Here is an 8,945-nt window from a genome sequence, read left to right as displayed (position 1 = left end):
CAATAGGAATCCTCTCTCTGGTCAACACTGGCTTGTCTTTCTTAAAGAAATTCTTAATTCTCTTCACAAGTGACATTTGTCTCTTTTCCCCATACATTCTGTCCTGTGAATACATAAAACAATAGTCTGCAAAACTCAAGTTTTTCTGTCAGATTTTTCGCCTACCAATCCAAAATCAGCTTTTATTCAAACTTCCAATCGAAACCAGCACACGCTCGTAATTTGTCCAATGTCAGCGTGGCCTTTTTGTGACGTCAGTATAACTCCTCACAACTGACCCCTCCTTTACAATTTCCTTTCTCGTCACACACCGCTGCTTTAACCAATCCCAGTGCGGCTCCCAGTGACGTCAGTACAACTCTGCCGACTGGCCCTCTTTTCACAAGGTAATGCAAAACTTTTTTTTAAAAAATTTGCATTAAATTCTCATTAATAACAACATAAAACATTTGCTACTCTGCCGGTTCCACTAGAACCCAAAAGATGGATTATTTATCCCACTACGAGTAAAACCTTCCGCTTACTCTTCATATAATGCGAGTAAGACCTTCCGCTTACTCCTCAACCGAGCTTAGAAGAACCTGCTACTCCTTCGGTGTTACCCTTTCTAGGTGATATAACACTAAAGTTTCACCAGCGAACGCTTTGCTATCAATCACTCTCGCTTTCACACAGAACAATAGTCCCTATTTTAGCACTGGCAGCCCTGCATAGCTCCTCAGTACTTTTTAACAGACGAGTAACCTCACTGCAGTATGGCTTCCATTTACCACCCGCTATTAATTTCCCGGGAATTACCAGACATTAACGGGTTTGCTAAAACATAAATCAATAATCAATAATCAATGTTTATCACCAGAGTAGTGAATATTAACCATAGCTCTACTACCAGAAAAACTGATCCAGCGTTAAAACCAGCCTCAGATACTCTAATACCTCATACTCACCTTGGGCCCATAAACACACACATTCACACAGGCCAGTTTAATCCACTGGGGTCAATTTTATAATTGTCCGTCTGAGATTTAGTTATCTAGCATTTCTAACCAAATCTTTCACAGATCAAAAAGTTCTTTCCTCTGGTCAATGGACCATTAGTTGAACTAGTTGATGGTGAAATTCTTTGCAACAAAATAACCACAGACTCTGGACATTTTTTAAATATTTATCTAAATAAAATTCATGTGAGCCAAAGTCAAAGTACAGAATGGTCTCTGTCACCCATGGAAGGAAGAATGACACAGATTAATAAGACTTTCAATGACGGTACTTGGAAAAGAGAGAATAGAGAGAGAAGTACAAATTAAATTCTACAGAACATTAGAGTTACCTAGAATGGTGTGAAAACTGACCCCATAGCCAAGGAGTTGGGAAGGGATACCCAGGAAAGGACAAGAGATAAAGGTTTCAAGATTCAGGACAGGATTCAGGACAGGATAAGATGAACTCTTCTAGATCCGACGTCTGCGTCGCACCCCTCTCTGACACTATCTTCCTCCTCGATTCTTTATGTGATCTTCTTCTAATTATTTTGAATTCTAAGTCTGCATATGATTCTTCTTCAGCATTCACTTGTCACTCCGACAGCATCCCGAGCTCTGCAGCATTCCGGTCTCTCTGTTCTAACTAATTAAACTACCTCAATTATACCCTCCTAATGCCATTGTACCACCCCTTAATGTTTCAATTTCAAAAACTCCTAATTCTGGGTGGACAGGCAAAGGGGATGATCATCACACCATGTAGGTTTTCAATAATTTCTTTTAGTTCATTGTTTAATGATCCCACCCCTTAATTTTCTATTCAAATCTTTATTCCTACCCATATTCACAATTTTTATCAACACAAAGTATACATTATTGTATGAATTCTCTTCCTTTCACAGGACATCATGCCGGTTCCCAGGGTATGTTGCTGTTTCTTTCTTGGATGGCATTCAAGGATTTGCATCGCAGCTTCTGGCTCTCTTAGACTGCGAATGTGTAATGGTCAAATGGGATATGGACTTCGGTCTTTTACTGAGGCCCGAAAACAAACTAATAAGAAAAGTCAAGAAAATGTATATTAGATTCAAAACAAAATGATTTCATTGCATACCACCTATCTCTATTCTAATCCCATTTACTTTTAATGCTCTCCCCGCATTAGCAATTCGTAAAATGGTGTCATTTAGTTTCAGCAAAGCAGATGCTTAGCATATGAGCTTTCAAGCGGCCGTTTTAGAGGTATCTGCACAAGTGCAGAAAATTCCCTCCAAGCAAAAAACTTGTTATGCTACGTAGGTGAAGTTGACACATGTGCAATGCAATTGTCCGCGTTAGCGGCCATTTTAGATTTCATTTGAGTTACTTGCTAATAAAACACATACGCAAGCTTCTTCTCTTCTCTACAAATGTAATGTAGTGCATATTAATTATATGATACACAAATAGTATGACGTTATAAGTTATATGAGAGGATTGTCTCCAAGCAAGTCTCTTTTCTACGAGTCCTTGCTCCATCACCCTGAGTTCACACTTTTGGTCTGGGCTGCCTGCTGCAAATTTCTGCCTACCAAAAGGCTACTTCAAAAACCTTAAATCCCATACCCAGCCAAATTACGAATCTCTTTTAAGAGTAAACCTTAGTTCTTCACAGATGCAAAATCAGCCCTCAAGTTCACCAAACATGCTACTGAATAGGAGCGCACTCCCAGTAGCTGTCCTGATCATCTAGTGACACCTCAGTCCTGTGATTTCCTTCACAGGACAGGAGGGGTGCTGATGTTGCTCTGCAAGCACCAATCGCAGGGCAGGGTACCCTGTGATCATGTGCCGTGTTGAAAACACTGCGCCCTTTGACTATGAGATAACCAACGATTGTCTGCGATGGGTTGGTCCTAGATATTCTTTCTGTTTAGCCACCCAGCCATTTTCAGCAGGGTTGTATGTACGGATACTTCCTGCATTCAGGGATGATTCCCAAATGAACCATAAAGTTGGCAGGGCCTGCTGGTGTATGGGGTGGGACTGTTTTTTTCAAACATGTTTGTGGGTTGATGTGGGTGCGGGTTTGTAAGAGGTTGAGTATTTTGTGTGTTTGTTCTTGATTAATTCTTTCCCCCCTATAAGTTTCTGCAATGGTACACTAACTCTTTTCAACCAATTGCATTTTGAATGCGACATTGCCCAACCCTGTCCAGACCACTGTCCTCTATACACAGGCAAAATTACCACTGCAACGTGCATTACTTGGAACATCTGTGGTCTTAATGAACACAGGAAATCTCACTTATTCCATGCATACTTCACCAACTACAAGGTTGTCATTTGCTTTTACAGGAGATTCATCTGACTTGCTCAACTGCCTCAGCACTGTGCGCTAGGTGGTGTGGTGTGTCACACACCTTAGTTTACTCGAACCCTGCCATGGACGTTGCTATTTTGCTGCATAGAGGGCTCCCATGGTACCTGATTCACACCATCATCGAAAAGGAGGGGTGCTATGTCATCATAGCAGGCATGCTGGATAAACATGCGGTGACACTGGTTGCCATATATGGACTGAACTTGGATGACCCTGACTTTTTCTCTGGGATCTGGAGGCAGATTTCTGGCCTTGGACCCAGAGCCATACTCTGGGGTGGTGACTTTAATGTAGCACTGAATGATCTGCTGGATCGGGCCGAAAGTTCCAAACACCCATATCCTAATGCTGCTCTGACTCTAAACGCGATTATCCAAGACAACTGCGTACAAGACATACAGAGACAGACACATACGGATATGTCCGAGGACACTTGTCTTACAGCGCATCTTAATGCATGGTTGAGGATAGACTAATGGTTAGTTTCTCAAGCGGTCCAGACATGGACCACCAGAGTGTCCCATTTTCCCTGCACCTACTTGGATCGTGCCCCAGTACTGTTGCAGATCTCACACGCAGCCCCCGTGCTTTCACCTGGCAACTGCCGCCTGGTGTACTACATGATGTGGCATTCTGAGAGAATATCTGTAGGGAGTTAGAGGACTATTTCACACAAAACGAGGGTTCCATACGTTCACCCTCTACACCATGGTAAGCATTTAAGGTGGCGATACGTGGTGCATGCATGGCAAAATATTTGGGGATACTGAAAGCCATACGAGGGAGACTCCCACAACTTGAGCAGTACATTCATGCTCAGGTGGTGGAATAATTACGCTCCAAGGACATGGCCAGATTGGATGACAATCGGGACAAACGGTCGAAGTTTACAGAGGAGGTCACCAGAGAGACTCACTACTTATACCAGGGTTCTCCAATGAGTAGCTTGGGAGCTCCTGGTAGCTCTACAGCTACCTGTATGTAGCTCTCCTTTGTGCAGACAAGTCTACCATATTAGAAGCTTTTGCTTTGTTGAATTATAATACTTGTACCAAAATTGAGAGTGTTTATTTTGCTGGTGTGCATAAGCTGGTATTTGGAGAAAAATAGCTGAATTTCCAAAATATATTTAAATCTGATATTGGAGTGATAAATCATGTGGCATCGGGGAGACTTTCTACAAATGTTATCACCTTTGTACCAGAGGCATTGATGCAATGGCTGTTATGTATTACCCATGTAGAGGCATATTATACTGACAAAGCATTTCTTACGTTACTGTTGGCAACCACGTATGATGAACCGAGGTGATCCCTGCTGGTAGTAATCTTGCACATGGTGACCATTAATGTAATTTTGTCAGATGTGGTCAGTATTACAACACTAATATTAATAGTAGCTCTCGATGAGTTTCACTGAACATAAGAAGCTCTTGTTACAGAAAGGGTTGGAGACCCCTGACATATGCCATGACACACAAACTCGCAATTGTGTGGAGGGTGATTACCCAGGAAAGACACTCGCGGGACTGCTCTGCGGGCCGTGCATGTCCTCTTTTGTTGTGGAACTGCAGGACACAGATTCCATTCTCATTTCCACCCTTAGGAGCTATTGAGCATAATGTTCTCTTTTTTTCTACATTCTATAGTGCCACTCTAGTCCTGGCCTAGGTGAAATCAACTGCGTACTTTGACACAATTCAACTGTAATGGCTGGATCAGGCCTATCGAGCCTGTCTAGACTCACCTTAAACCACTGAAGAAATATCGCAGGTCATTCAGAGCCTGCCAGGAGATAAAGTGCCTGGGCTTGATGGCCAAACTACTGCCTTTTGTACGGAAAACAACGCCTTGCTTGCACCACACTTTAAAAAAATGTTTGAGGACTCCCTTAACAATGGCTCCTTGCCTCCCTCGCTGAGAGAGGAGGGTCATCATAATGCTCCTTAAATCTAATAAACCGACTTCCCACTGTGATTCATACAGGCTCCTCTCCATAACAAATGTAAGCAATAAGATCTATGCTAAGTTACTGGCAAACCTCTTTCTGCCACTCCTGCCCGTAATAGTTAGGCCTGATCAATCAGGTTTCATTCTGGGCCATTTAAAGTCGCACGACCTCTGCACTATTTTTGCAGCAATGCACCACCTGGATCCCCAGATTTCTGCAGTCGCTGCTCTATTGAACACCACTAAGGCATTTGATTCTCTGGAATGGGCATACCTCTTTCGGCTACTTGCTCGTCTTTGCTTTAGCCCATGGTTCACTCGCCAAATACAACTTCTCTACACTTTACCCACCACTCGAGTGTACCTATTTCGGTTACTCTCAGGCACCTTTTCTATCACCTGTGGAACATTACAGGGCTACCCGCTGTTGCCGCACCTTTTTGTGATAGCAGTGAAGCCACTGGCAGTGAGAGTAAGGCAGTGCCACACAAACTGGGGAATTGGCTTTACTACAAGGGGACTGGTAGCTTCACTGAAGTAGACCTCACCCTTTCTGCCTGTGAACCACAGGAAAACCTTGCCCCCCTGATACACTTTGGTGGTTATTCAAGTATTCATATTAATTGGTCCAAATCCTTTCTATTACCCATTACAGTGTTGTCTGTAATTCAGAATACCCTTTAAAATGGGCAGTTAACCCAGTACAATATTTAGGCATTTGGCTCAGCTGCAATCCTGAGGAATTATAGCACTCCAAGTATGACCAAGCCATCACATTTTTGGGAGATAGAATATCGACATGATCCAATTTGCCCCTGTCCCTCACAGGACGTATTGTTATAATGAAGATGATTATCCTTCTCAAATTTCTGTACCTCTTACTCAACATACCCCTTCCACTCACAGCTCAGTTTCTCAAGCCCCTGAAATACAACCTATTAACATTGATCTGGGCCAGCAAACAACTGAGAGTCCTGTGGGAACTCCTTACTTTGCCATCTCCCATGACACTGTTCAAGAGTTTCGACCTTCTGGAGGGAAGTATACTCAATCATATATACAATTACTACGCATCTGCCCCCTTACACCAACGTAGTGGGACTGATGGGATATGTTGAGCACACAACAGCAACTCACCGCTGACTCGCCACCATGCTGCTCCTTCTATTCAAACGCAGAGTTGCCATGCACTGGGATCGAAAACCCGATCCCACCATACGGTTATGTTTGAGCGATGTAGCGATGTAGCGTACTGTCAGGAGCAATTTTCTAATTCCTGGGAGCTGATGCCAATTAGCTCCCTACCATCCCAGAAACATATGGGAGCCCTTCCTATACTTTTTCTGCCTAAGAGACTTTAGTTTGCCAGCTACAGGAGATATAAATCCAGGGGATAACTCTGCACATGAGGGTACTCAACGGCCCACTTCAGTGCCCTGAGTGTTCTATTGAACTGCTACATGGAATTCCAGTTGACTATTTTTTTTTATTTTCCGGAGTTTTATATCGCAGGAACTTGACCCGAAGCTGTCAGGTATCAGAGCACTTTACTTGAGCACCAGTTACGTTACACAAGGACACATTCAATTTTTTGTGTTAAGCACAGGAAGATTAAGGGATTTGCTCAGAATCACAGGATGTTGAGCGTCATTGCTGAGACTCAAACCCGGTTCCCCAGATTTGAGATGGACCGCCCTTGCCCGATAGGCCATATCCTCTCCCAAACTATGGACAGGAGCAGGTGGGATGCTTGCTTTTCAGACGCCCTTTATGTTGGTAGATTATTTTTTACAGCTAAGTGACCAGATAGTTCCTACCATTATTACATATTTTTTGATCGAACCCACTTTTGGAAATATTGCAAAAGTTAATGTATTGCATGAATCACCTACTGGGTTATGTTGATGATACCGTGGCAAGTTACCATTGTTGTACTGTTCTATATTGAAATAAATGACAATAACAAAAAAATCCCTAGGATGTTGTAAAAAAGGATATACATATTGCGTAGATAGCCTATGTGGACAAAAAATTATGGAGTCCTAAGCTCAAACGACCCCAATTAGACAAAAAAGGTTTAGACTGGGGGTGGGGCTTAACGCCTAGCAGCGAAAGGGTTAAATGAAGCAGTGAGGCATGTATTAGTCCACGGTCAAATACATAAGATGCTTTGCAAAGAGCATCACAAGCCCCATGTTTATGAAAGCTCAGCAGCAAAAAATCAATTTTGCCATTTCCTCCTTCTAGAACGAACCCTCTTCCATTTCACTTGGACTGGTCTGTTTGAGTTAACATGCACGTCATTGTGCAGAAGACACGACTGTACCTTTGTAAGATGGATTCAATGAATATATCTATCTATCTATCTATTTATCTATCTATCTGGATCCTGATAATGGGGGGAGTCAGGTCCAGGGGGCGTCGTGTAAGGTTTTTATCACTCCTGTAGAGTCTGAAGAAGCAGTTCACAGAGAAATCGAACACCGTATTATTTTGTTTGTCTTTGATGTGATGTTATTATCATTAAAATAGCTACAGCCAATACTATATGCTTTTGGTCTGTTTTCCAGTGCCAAGGAGATGGAAAATCATTGCCTTTGAGAGGCTCTAGAGGATTCAATGTGTGGTGTGTTGTTCCACATAAGAGAGTGCTGGTAAATAAGTAATTGAATAATACACACTGAGGCAGTGAATGCTATTTCATATCTGTTGCTATATTGAGCTCTTATTGTCAAATTAGGAAGACCATCTGGAAGCAGTTCCTTCCTCTGTATCCATGACAATCTTTTCAAATATGCAAAAAGAAAATTAAGTAATGTGGAACAAGAAATACACTTTAATTTTTTTTTATTTATGTGGAATGAATGAACAAAGTTATTATTGTGTCCAATTTTTCACTGCTAAATCAACAAGGGGTCAGTTCCGATGCCTACAAAAGCTGCAAGAATTTTGTTTTTGGTACATTTGAACTCACAATAACATACTGCTGTATACAATGCTATTAATTAGATTCCCATTGTAACAACCTCTTTTAAGGATTCACCTTGTCATTATTTGTGACCATGATTTATGATGATGTCATTCTTTTTTTAACTAAAACAATATTAATATCCTTTCCATTTAGGCGGGAATAAAACCGATTGAAGAAGCAGGGGAATGTTGAGGAAGGCAGGGATATTCCCGCTGAAAGGAAGGATAGTTCAGCTTTCAGTTGAACAACATGCTGCTTATATTAAGTTAAAGCCAAAGCTGTCTTTTGTGGGATCATCTTCTTGTCAAAACCTCAGAGAAGGAATGAGGTATTGCCTAATAATGTAACCCATATGTGTGTGTTCATATGTTATTCTATCTTTGAGAGATGGGCATGGATGCGGTTTGGAAATATTGGAGTCTGTGTTGTAGGGACCCCTGGAACTTGTTTGACTGTTTGATCCTTTCCTGTGGGAGCCTCATCTCATATTGTGGTGTTTGCTTTTGCACGAGAATGAATATACTCAGCACCTGGTACCAGTTAGCATTCTAGTGCTTGCGCATACTTGAAGCTGCACTAGTCATGTGACTACAGCTTGCAGGCCAGTGCATGTGATCTCACAAAGAGAATGCTGAGTGTCGCCGAATTAGATTTTCTGAGTGACAGAGGGTGGAGTTGGA

General features: G+C 42.1%; 1 long non-coding RNA gene across 1 annotated transcript in view; it reads right to left on the bottom strand.

The window, feature by feature from the left end:
• Positions 1-1,268: 1,268 nt before the first annotated feature.
• The window catches only part of LOC146785602 (uncharacterized), a 278,542-nt gene continuing 270,865 nt past the window's right edge, over positions 1,269-8,945 (bottom strand). Inside the window, exon 4 of the long non-coding RNA XR_014970693.1 lies at positions 1,269-2,036. This is a non-coding gene — a long non-coding RNA (uncharacterized LOC146785602). The remainder of the gene's footprint in view (positions 2,037-8,945) is intronic.

This window comes from Triturus cristatus, chromosome 11, assembly GCF_964204655.1.
Source record: "Triturus cristatus chromosome 11, aTriCri1.1, whole genome shotgun sequence".
NCBI lineage: Eukaryota > Metazoa > Chordata > Amphibia > Caudata > Salamandridae > Triturus > Triturus cristatus.
The sequence above is the reverse complement of the archived record's forward strand: the minus strand, read 5'-3'. Positions and strand labels throughout refer to the sequence as shown.